The sequence below is a fragment of the Strigops habroptila genome, chromosome W (genome assembly GCF_004027225.2).
Source record: "Strigops habroptila isolate Jane chromosome W, bStrHab1.2.pri, whole genome shotgun sequence".
NCBI lineage: Eukaryota > Metazoa > Chordata > Aves > Psittaciformes > Psittacidae > Strigops > Strigops habroptila.
In genome coordinates, this window is record NC_044301.2 from 2,642,912 (window position 1) to 2,653,684 (window position 10,773).

The window sequence follows — 10,773 nt, forward strand, 5'->3', positions numbered from 1 at the left end:
TTCAATATGAACTGGAGTCAAAGGCAGCCAAGTGGGATGCCACAATTGATATTGCCAATGCATTTTTCTCAATCCCTTTGGCAGCAGAATACAGGCCAGAGTTTGCTTTCACTTGGAGGGGCATCAATGACACATGGAATCGACTGCCCCAGGGATGGAAACACAGCCCTACCATCTGCCATGGATTGATCCAGACTGCACTGGAACAGGGGCAAGCTCCAGAACACCTGCAATACATTGATGACATCATCGTGTGGGGTGATAGAGCAGAAGAAGTTTCTGAGAAAAGGAGAGAAATAATCCAAATCCTGCTGGAGGCTGGTTTTGCCATAAAATGGAGTAAGGTCAAAGGACCTGCACAGGAGATTCAGTTTTTGGGAATAAAATGGCAAGATGGATGTCGCCAGATCCCCACAGATGTGATCAACAAGATAACAGCAATGTCTCCACCAACTAACAAGAAAGAAACACAAGCTTTCTTAGGTGTTGTGGGGTTCTGGAGAATGCACATCCCAAATTACAGTCTGATTATAATCCCTCTCTATCATGTGACCCGGAAGAAGAATGATTTCAAATGGGGCCCTGAGAAACAACAAGCCTTTGAACAAATTAAATGAGAGTTCATGCAGTAGCCCTTGGACCAGTCCCGGCAGGGCCAGATGTGAAAAATGTGCTCTATACCACAGCTGGGGAGAATGGTCCTACCTGGAGCCTCTGGCAGAAAGCTCCAGGGCAGACTCAAGGTCAACCCATTGGCTTTTGGAGTCGGGGATACAGAGGATCCAAGGCCAGCTATACTCCCACTGAAAAAGAGATACTGGCAGCCTCTGAAGGGGTTCGAGCTGTTTCAAAAGTGATTGCCACTGAAGCACAGCTCCTCCTGGCACCCCAGTTGCCTGTGCTGGGCTGGATGTTCAAAGGCAGGGTCTCCTCTACACATCATGCAACCGATGCTACATGGAGTAAGTGGACCGCACTGATTACACAACGAGCTCGAATAGGAAATCCCAGTCGTCCAGGAATTCTAGAAGTCATCATGGACTGGCCAGAGGGCAAAGGTTTTGGGATGTCACCAGAGAAGGAGGTGATGCGTGCTGAAGAGCCCCCACCATATAATGAACTGTCAGAAAGCGAGAAGCAATATGCCTTGTTTACTGATGGGTCCTGCTGTATTGTGGGAAAGCATCGGAGATGGAAGGCAGCTGTGTGGAGTCCCCTGCAACAAGTTGCAGAAACTGCTGAAGGAGAGGGTGAATTGAGTCAGTTTGCAGAGGTGAAGGCCATCTAGCTGGCCTTGGACATTGCTGAACGAGAAAAATGGCCATACTTTATCTCTCTACTAACTCATGGATGATGGCAAATGCCCTGTGGGGGTGGTTGCAGCAATGGAAGCAGAGCAACTGGCAACGCAGAGGTAAACCCATCTGGGCTGCTGCACTGTGGCACGATATCGCTGCCCAGGTGCAGAAGCTGGTGGTGAAGGTACACCACGTAGATGCTCATGTACCCAAGAGTCGGGCCACTGAGGAACACCAGAATAACCAGCAAGTGGATAAAGCTGCTAAGATTGAAGTGGCTCAGATGGACTTAGATTGGCAACATAAGGGTGAATTATTTTTAGCCTGGTGGGCCCATGACACCTCAGGCCATCAAGGCAGAGATGCAACATATAGATGGGCTTGTAATCGAGGGGTGGACTTTACAATGGACACTATTGCTCAGGTTATTCATGAATGTGAAACATGTGCTGCAATTAAGCAAGCCAAGCGGTTAAAGCCTCTCTGGTATGGAGGACGATGGCTGAAGTACAAGTATGGGGAGGCCTGGCAGATTGACTATATCACACTCCCACCAACCTGCCAAGGTAAGCTCCATGTGCTTACCGTGGTGGAAGCTACCACCGGCTGGCTGGAAACATATGCTGTGCCCCACACCACTGCCCGGAACACTATCCTGGGCCTTGAGAAACAAGTCTTGTGGTGACACAGCACCCCAGAAAGAACTGAGTCAGATGATGGGACTCATTTCATGAACAACCTCATAGACACTTGGGCCACAGAGCATGGCATTGAGTGGGTATATCACATCCCCTACCATGCACCAGCCTCTGGTAAAATTGAACAGTACAATGGGCTGTTAAAAACTACCCTGAGAGCAATGGGTGGTGGGACTTTCAAACACTGGGATACACATTTACCAAAAGCCACCTGGTTGGTCAACAGTAGGGGATCTGCCAACAGGGCTGGCCCGGCCCAATCAGAACTTTTATGTACTGTAGAGGGGATAAAGTTCCTGTGGTGCACATAAAGAATTTGTTGGGGAAGACAGTCTGGGTTATGCCTGCTTCAGGTAAAGGCAAACCCACTCGTGGGGTTGCTTTTGCTCAGGGACCTGGACATACTTGGTGGGTAATGCGGGAAGATGGGGAAGTCCGATGTGTACCTCAAGGGGATTTAATTTTGGGGGAAAACAGACAATGAACTCAATTGTATGCTGTTGCCTGCTCTATAACACTTTTATAGCCCACCAGCCAGATATCTTCAGGTCGCCAGCAATTGACCCTGACTTCCCTCCGATCATCACATCGACAAAGATTGAATTTTTGATGAAACCAGACGAGCTCAGCAGTGACCAGACGACTTCGGCAGTGTCGTCAGCAGGCAGCAATCCAGCACTACACACCGTCCTTCCTGCCCTGAAAGACTGTTACAAGAGATGGAGCCTGACATACTTGACTGGATGAATTCAGCAACTTTATAGGGATTGGTCCATGGACTAAGGAATGATATCTTTCTCTTTGTGTATGGGTGTGGGTGTATATATATATGAGACAAAAGCAATGCTATATTTTAAAATATGGGGTCTGAGCATGATGTGAATGGTATGGAATAAGGGGTGAATACTGTCCTGGGTTCAGCTGCAGCAGTCATTTTTCTCCTTCTTAGTAGCTGGTGCAGTGCTGTGTTTTTTAACTTTCAGCCTGGGAACAACGCTGATAATACCAATGTTTTTAGATGTTGCTAAGTAATGTTTACTCTGACGAAGGACTTTCTCAGTCTCATGCTCTGCCAGGGAGGAGGGGAAGCCAGGAGGAAGCAGAGACAGGACACCTGACCCAAAGTAGCCAAAGGGGTATTCCATACCACAGCACGTCATGCCCAGTATGGAAACCAGGGGGAGTTACCTGGAAGGCCCAGATCGCTGCTCGGGTCGGGCTGGGTATCGGTCAGCAGGTGGTGAGCAATTGTATCATAGAATCATAGAATCATGGAATAGTTAGGGTTGGAAAGGACCTTAAGATCATCTAGTTCCAAACCCCCTGCCATGGGCAGGGACACCTCGCTCTGAATCATGTCGCCCAAGGCTCTGCCCAACCTGGCCTTGAACGCTGCCAGGGATGGAGCATTCACAATTTCTTTGGGCAACTCATTCCAGTGAATCACCACTTTCACAGTAAAGAACTTCTTCCTTATATCTAATCTAAACTTCCCCTGTTTAAGTTTGAAGCCATTACCCCTTGTCCTACCACTACAGTCCCTAAGGAAGAGTCCCTCCCCAGCATCCTTATAGGCCCCCTTCAGATAGTGGAAGGCTGCTATGAGGTCTCCACGCAGCCTTCTCTTCTTCAGGCTGAACAGCCCCAACTCCCTCAGCCTGTCTTCATACAGGAGGTGCTCCAGCCCCCTGATCATCTCATCCTCGTGGCCCTCCTCTCTATCCTCTCCCCTTGTTATTTCCCTTATCATTATTATTATTGGTGGTAGCAGTAGTAGTTTTGTATTATACCTTTGTTACTGGACTGTTCCTATCTCATGCTGTGGGAGTTTTACATTCTTTTGATTCTCCTCCCCATCCCTCCAGGAGCGGGGGGAGGAAGAAGAGGGGGAGTGAGCCAGCGGCTGCATGGTTCTGAGTTACTGGCTCACCTTAAACCATGACATGAAAGAAAATGTGTCCATCCACTGCTACTGCAAGGCTGTGGCTGTAACATAAACAGAAGCACTACAGCCTACCTATGCTGACATCTCCCCCCAAATAGACCTCCCAAAGATTGATATAGCTGTCCAGACCTTAGGCTGCATGGAGGTCTGCTATCTAGAAGTCCCCCTAGCGCCTGAAGGCAGTGGTGGTGGATGTCTTAGCTGCACAATTATACCTAGCTGGAAGAACTCTTCAGACAAGTAGCTATGTAACAAAAGGAGCTCAACAGGCACAGTGTCTGGGAATGCGAACAGGAGGTCAATACATGGTATTGTGCACTGTCCCAAGCTGAGGGAATGCTCTGCCTCAATGCTGTGCAAGGCGAAGGTAAGCCTGAATCCAACCTCAAGCTGACTGACACAAGTAACTCATTAGATGAAGGAGACTGGACATTTGTCTCTGCTTGGGGTAGAAGGAAGAACCTTCCCCAGTCCCCTGAAGTGCCCCTGCATAACAGACACGATGCTCTGGGGTTGGAGATTGAAGTGCACATGAATAATGGACAGGAAAAGACCATGCAAAGTTGAGCCAATCACCCAACTGCATTAACACCAGTGCCAGATTCCTTACTGAGAGGCACCAAAGCACTGATTTGCTGTCCAGACAGTTTCTCTAGAGAAGCCTGCTGCCTACCAGGAGCTCGCATTTGTGATGTCCCTGAGAGGCTGCTGAGCCTGGTGAACCCTGCAGATTATCATCCACAGTCAGAGGAAGGGGTTCAGGAAGAAGAAGATAAATTGAAGAGGTAAATGCCTGGCTGTGTGGCTGGTGCCATACTCAAGGTTTTGACTTCTATGATCATGGATTTACCTTTGAGAAGCCAGGTCTGCTGGGAGCTGATGAGATTCACCTGACCAAGTGGGGCAAGAGAGTCTTCACCAACAAGTTGGCTAGACGTATAAGGAGAGCTTTAAACTAGATTTATCAGGGTAAGGGGGTGGATTTTTGAGTAACAAAGAAGAGCATGGGGCTGCTGATGCATTAGGAACCAACAGGGAAACACCTGAGAAATGCCACAAAGGTATTAGGGCTTGTTCTTCCAAAAAGATGACATGGTCAACAGCCCAACAGAAGTGCCTCTATACCAATGCACACAGCATTGGATAACAAACAGGAGGAGCTGGAAACCATTGTGCAGCAGGGAAATCATGACATAATCGCCATCACAGAAACGTGGTGTGTAGGAGAGGATGGAAACTATTTGATTATTGCCAAAGAGAAGTAATTACTTGGCTGGAGAAGAAAGAGTTAAAGAAGAAGCAAAGTACACTGTGTGATTAAGCAGAGTAACCCAGCTGGACAGGAGCAGGAAAACAGAAAGATAAGGAACTGGTTATTTTGGGACTGTTTGTGAAACGACGAAGAATGTTGGAAAAAACAAAACTGTAAACCAGGAACTAAACATGATGTGCTAAAACTAGCTTGGTATAAAAGGTAGAGCAATAGGCTAAAAATATCTTTTGCTAGGACAGTATAAAAGCTAGAGCAATAGGCAATAAAGTGATTTGCTGCATGAAGATGCTCTGAGTCCGTGCCTTTCATACGCCACAGTGGTGGAATGATTTGCATGATTGGTGTGCTGCAATGGATGGCTACAGGCTCTTCAGAAGGGATAGGCAAGGAAAAAGAGGTGGTGGGGTTGCGTTGTATGTCAGGGAGTGCATTGACTGCCTTGAACTCAATGTTGTGAGTGAGAAGGCTGAATGTTTGTGGGTGAAGATCAGGGGGAAGGCCGACCATGCAGATATCCTGGTAAGAGTCTGTTATAGACCACCCAGCCAGGATGAAGCTACAGATGAAATGTTCTTCAAACAACTGGGAGAAGTTTCACAATTGCTTGCCCTTGTTCTCATGGGGGATTTCAACCTACCAGGTGTCTCCTGGAAGTACAACACAGCAGAAGAAGAAACAATCCAGGAGGTTCTTGGAGGGTGTGGAAGATAACTTCCTAACCCAGCTGGTGAGTGAACCAACTAGGGGAGATGCCTGGCTAGATTTGCTGTTGGCAAACAGAGAAGGACTGGTGGGTGATGTGATGGTTGGAGGCTGTCTTGGGCAAAATGATCATGAAATGATTGAATTTTCAAACCTTGGAGAAGTCAGGAAGAAGGTCAGCAAAACCTCCACCTTAGACTTCCGGAGGGCTGACTTTGGCCTGTTGGCAGAATTCCTTGGGAAACATTACTGAAGGACAAAGGGGTCCAGTAAAGCTGGACACTCTTCAAGAATGAAATCCTTAAAGTACAGGAACAGGCAGTCCCTATGTGCCGAAAATCAAACTGATGGGGAAAAGACCAGCCTGGCTGAACAGGGAGATAGTGCTGGAACTCAGGAGAAAAAAAAAAGAATTTATCACCTGTGGAAGAAGGGACAGTCACCCCATGAAAAGTACAAGGATGTTGTTAGGTTATGTAGAGAGAATGTTAGAAAGGCAAAGGCACAGATGGAACTAAATCTGGCCACTGCCATCAAAGATAATAAAAAATACTTTTACAAATATGTTAGCAATAAAAGGAGGGCCCAGGAGAACCTCCATCCTCTGATGGATACCAAGGGAAACCTAGTAACTGAGGATGAGGAAAAGGCTGAGGTACTTAATGCTGCCTTTGCCTCAATCTTTAATAGTTATACCAGCCATCCTCAGGGTACTCAGTTCCCTGAGCTGGATGGCAGAGATGGGGAGCTGATTGAAGTCCCCATAGTTCAGGAAGAAATAGTTAGTGACCTCCTGCTCTACTTAAATGTACACAAGTCTATGGGGCTGCATGGGTTATGCCCAAGAGTGCTGAAGGAGCTGGCAGAGGAGCTTTCTAAGCCACTCTCCATCATTTATCCGTAGTCCTGGTCTAGTGGGCAGGTCCCCGAGGATTGGAGGTTGGCCAATGTGACTCCTCTCTATAAAAAGGGCAGGAAGGAAGACCCCAGAAACTACAGGCCTGTCAGCCTGACCTCAGTGCTGGGGAAGTTCATGGAGCAGATCATTCTAAGTGAGATTACAAAGCATGTGTGGGAAAACAGGGGGATCAGGCCCAGTGAGTTCATGAAGGTCAGGTCCTGCTTGACCAACCTGATCTCCTTTTATGACAAGGTGACCCGCCTGGTTGATGAGGGAAAGGCTTTGGACATTGTCTGTTTGGACTTTAGTAAAGCATTTGGCACCATCTCCTACAGCATTCTGGAGAAACTGGCTGCTCATGGCCTGGAGAGGTGGATTCTTTGTTGGGTTGGAAACTGGCTGGGTGGCAGAGCCCAAAGAGTGTTGGTAAATGGTGGCACATCTAGTTGGCGACCGGTCGCTAGTGGTGTCCCTCAGGGCTCAGTGTTAGGGTCAGTGTTGTTTAATATCTTCATTGTGATCTGGATGAGGGGATTGAGTGCACCCTCAGTAAATTTGCAGATGACACCAAGTTGGTTGGGAGTGTTGATCTGCTGGAGGGTAGGAAGCTCTGCAGAGGGATCTGGACAGGCTGGATCAATAGGCTGTGGCCAATGGTATGAGGTTCAACAAGGCAAAGTGCCGGGTCCTGCACTTGGGCCACAACAACCCCCTGCAACGCTCCAGGCTTTGGGAAGAGTGGCTGGAAAGCTGCTCAGTGGAAAAAGACCTTGTGGTGCTGATTGACAGCCAGCTGAACATGAGCCAGCAGTGTGCTCAGGCAGCCAAAAAGACCAACAGCATCCTGGCCTGTATCAGCAATAGTGTGGCCAGTAGACTAGATATTAAGAAAAATTTCTTCACCGAGAGGGTGATCAGGCATTGGAACAGGATTCCCAGGGAAGTGGTGGAATCACCATCCCTGGAAGTATTAAAAAAAACGTGTGTATGAGGCCCTCAGTGATATGGTTTAGTGGTGGTCTTGGCAGTCCTGGGGTAATGGTTGGACTTGATGATCTTAAAGGTCTTTTCCAACCTGGTTGATTTGATGATTCTATGTAAAAAACAAAAAACAAACAAACAAAAAAAAGATTGACTGCACAGATCTGTCTTTGAAAAACAAAGATGAACAGGTTGAGAGCTTATGGGTAAAAATTAGGGGCCAAGCCAACAAAAGAAACCTCTTGGCTAGTGTTTACTACAGGCTGCCCGATCAAGGGGATCCTGTTGAAGATGCATTCTTACTTCAACTACAGGAAGCATCATGCTGTTAGGCTCTGATCCTTCTTGGGGAGAGCAATCACCCTGACACTTCCTGGAAAAGCAACACAGCAATTTCTTGGAGTGCACTGAGGAGAATTTCTTAATCTAGTTGATAGCCCAACCAGCAAAGAAATGTAACAAGACCTGTTGCTCACCAACATGTGTGAACTAATTGGAGAGTTCAAGATTGGTGGCAACCTGGGCTACAGTGAGGATGACCTATTAGAATTCACAATCTTGAGGGATATGTGCCAGATAAAGTGTAATGTCAAGACCCTGTGTCCTGGGTTCAGCAGTAGTAGTCATTTTTCTCTTTCTTAGTAGCTGGTGCAGTGCTGTGTTTTCAACTTTAGTCTGAGAACAGTGCTGATAACACACCGAAGTTTTTAGTTGTTGCTAAGTAATGTTTACTCCAATCAAGGACTTTTCAGTCTCATGCTCTGCAGTGAGGAGGGGCATGAGAAGCCGGGAGGAAGCAGAGACAGGACACCTGATCCAAACAGGCCAAAGGGGTATTCCATACCACAGCACATCATGCCCAGAATATAAACTGGGGGGAGTTACCTGGAAGGCCCAGATCACTGCTCGGGTCAGGCTGGGTATCGGTCAACAGGTGGTGAGCAATCCAGTAACTAAAGTATAATACAAAACCACTACTACTACCACCAGTAATAATAATGCTGAGGGAAATAACAAGGGGAGAGAATACAATTGCTCACCACCTGCCAACCGATACCCAGCCTGACCCGAGCAGCAATCTGGGCCTTCCGGGTAACTCCCCCCAGTTTATATTCTGGGCATGATGTGTTGTGGTATGGAAAAACCCCAACAAACAACAGTGATGCACAATACAAGTGCTCACCACCTGCTGACCAATGCCCAGCCCGTCACTGAGCAGCGATCGGCCCCTTCCAGCTTACTCCCCCCAGTTTATATTCTGGGCATGATGTGCTGTGGTATGGAAAAACCCCAACAAACAACAGTGATGCACAATACAAGTGCTCACCACCTGCTGACCAATGCCCAGCCCGTCACTGAGCAGCGATTGGCCCCTTCCAGCTTACTCCCCCCAGTTTATATTCTGAGCATGACATGCTGTGGTATGGAATACCCCTTTGGCTAGTTTGGGTCAGGTGTCCTGTCTCTGCTGCCTCCCGGCTTCTTGTGCCCCTCCTCACTGCAGAGCATGAGAGACTGAAAAGTCCTTTGTGGGGTCGTATTTAGAGGACAATGGACATGTAATGAACCAGCCATATGAGAGCCTCTTCTAAACACGTAGCCGCATACCAAGAAGAAGATAAGAGGAAGAAAACATCTGCAGTCGAATACATGGGAGGAACACCAGGAACTAGATGAACTAATAAGGACACTTACCAAGCCATGTGATTGCCTCGTGCAAGAGGGCTTTTACCAATCAAAAGGCGCGTGACTAGCGCATGACCGCATGTAGGGATAGAAAACTTTGTATATAAAGGGATAGCAAAGAACAATAAAACAGCTTCTGCTTGATTCACATTGAATTGTGTAGGGTCCGTGGTATTCTCTCCTCAGTCCTTGATCAGGGTAAGTGCTACTGAGCAACAACTAAAAACATCAGTGTGTTATCAGCACTCTTCTCAGGCTAAAGTCAAAACCCCAGCACTGCACCAGCTACTAGGAAGAAAAATAACTGTTCCATCTGAAACCAGGACACTAGTATAATGAGGAGTATTTAAATTCTACTCGGCTAATGGCTGAGCTTGGTCCATAAGTTACCATGGTCTACCCAGCTATCTATTAGTATTTAAACTAAAAGGGGAGATTCAGGCAGGATGTGAGGGAAAAATTCTTTACAATGAGGGTGGTAAAATACTGGAAGTCACCCAGAGATGTGGTAGATGTGCCATCCCTGGAGACATTCAATGCCAGGATGGATGTGGTTCTGAGCAACCTGATCTAGTTGAAGATGTCCCTGCTCATTGCAGGGGGCTCAAGACTAGATGACCTTCAAAGGTCCCTTCCAACCCAAACTATTCTATGACTCTATGATACTATATCATTTTCTTGGAAAATAGAAGAAAGGTAACTTTATTTGGTGCTCTCAGCTGACTGCGGCTCACAAGAAAGTCTAAAACTAGTATTTCTTCTTTTTGAAGCAGTGAATTGCTAACAGCAGCATGTCTCTAAAAACATTCATGACAGCCTTCTAGTATTTGAAGGAGGCCTACAAGGATGCTGGGGAGGGACTCTTCATTAGGGACCACAGCTACAGGTTGGGCGGAGAAGAGATTCAGAGCAGCCCTGCAGAAAAGGACTTGGGGTGTTGGTTGATGAGAAACTGAACATGAACTGGCTTCAGTGTGCACTCGCAGCCCAGAAAGCCAACTGTATCCTGGGCTGCATCAAAAGAAGCATGACCAGCAGGTTGAAGGAAGTGATCCTGCCCCTCTACTCTGCTCTCGTGAGACCTCACTTGGAGCACTGTGTGCAGTTCTGGTGTCCTCAACATAAAAAGGATATGGAGCTGTTGGAGTGAGTCCAGAGGAGGGCCACGAGCATGATAAGAGGGCTGGAGCACCTCCCGTATGAAGACAGGCTGAGAAAGTTGGGGCTGTTCAGCCTGAAGAAGAGAAGTCTGCATGGAGACCTCATAGCAGCCTTCCAGTATCTGAAGG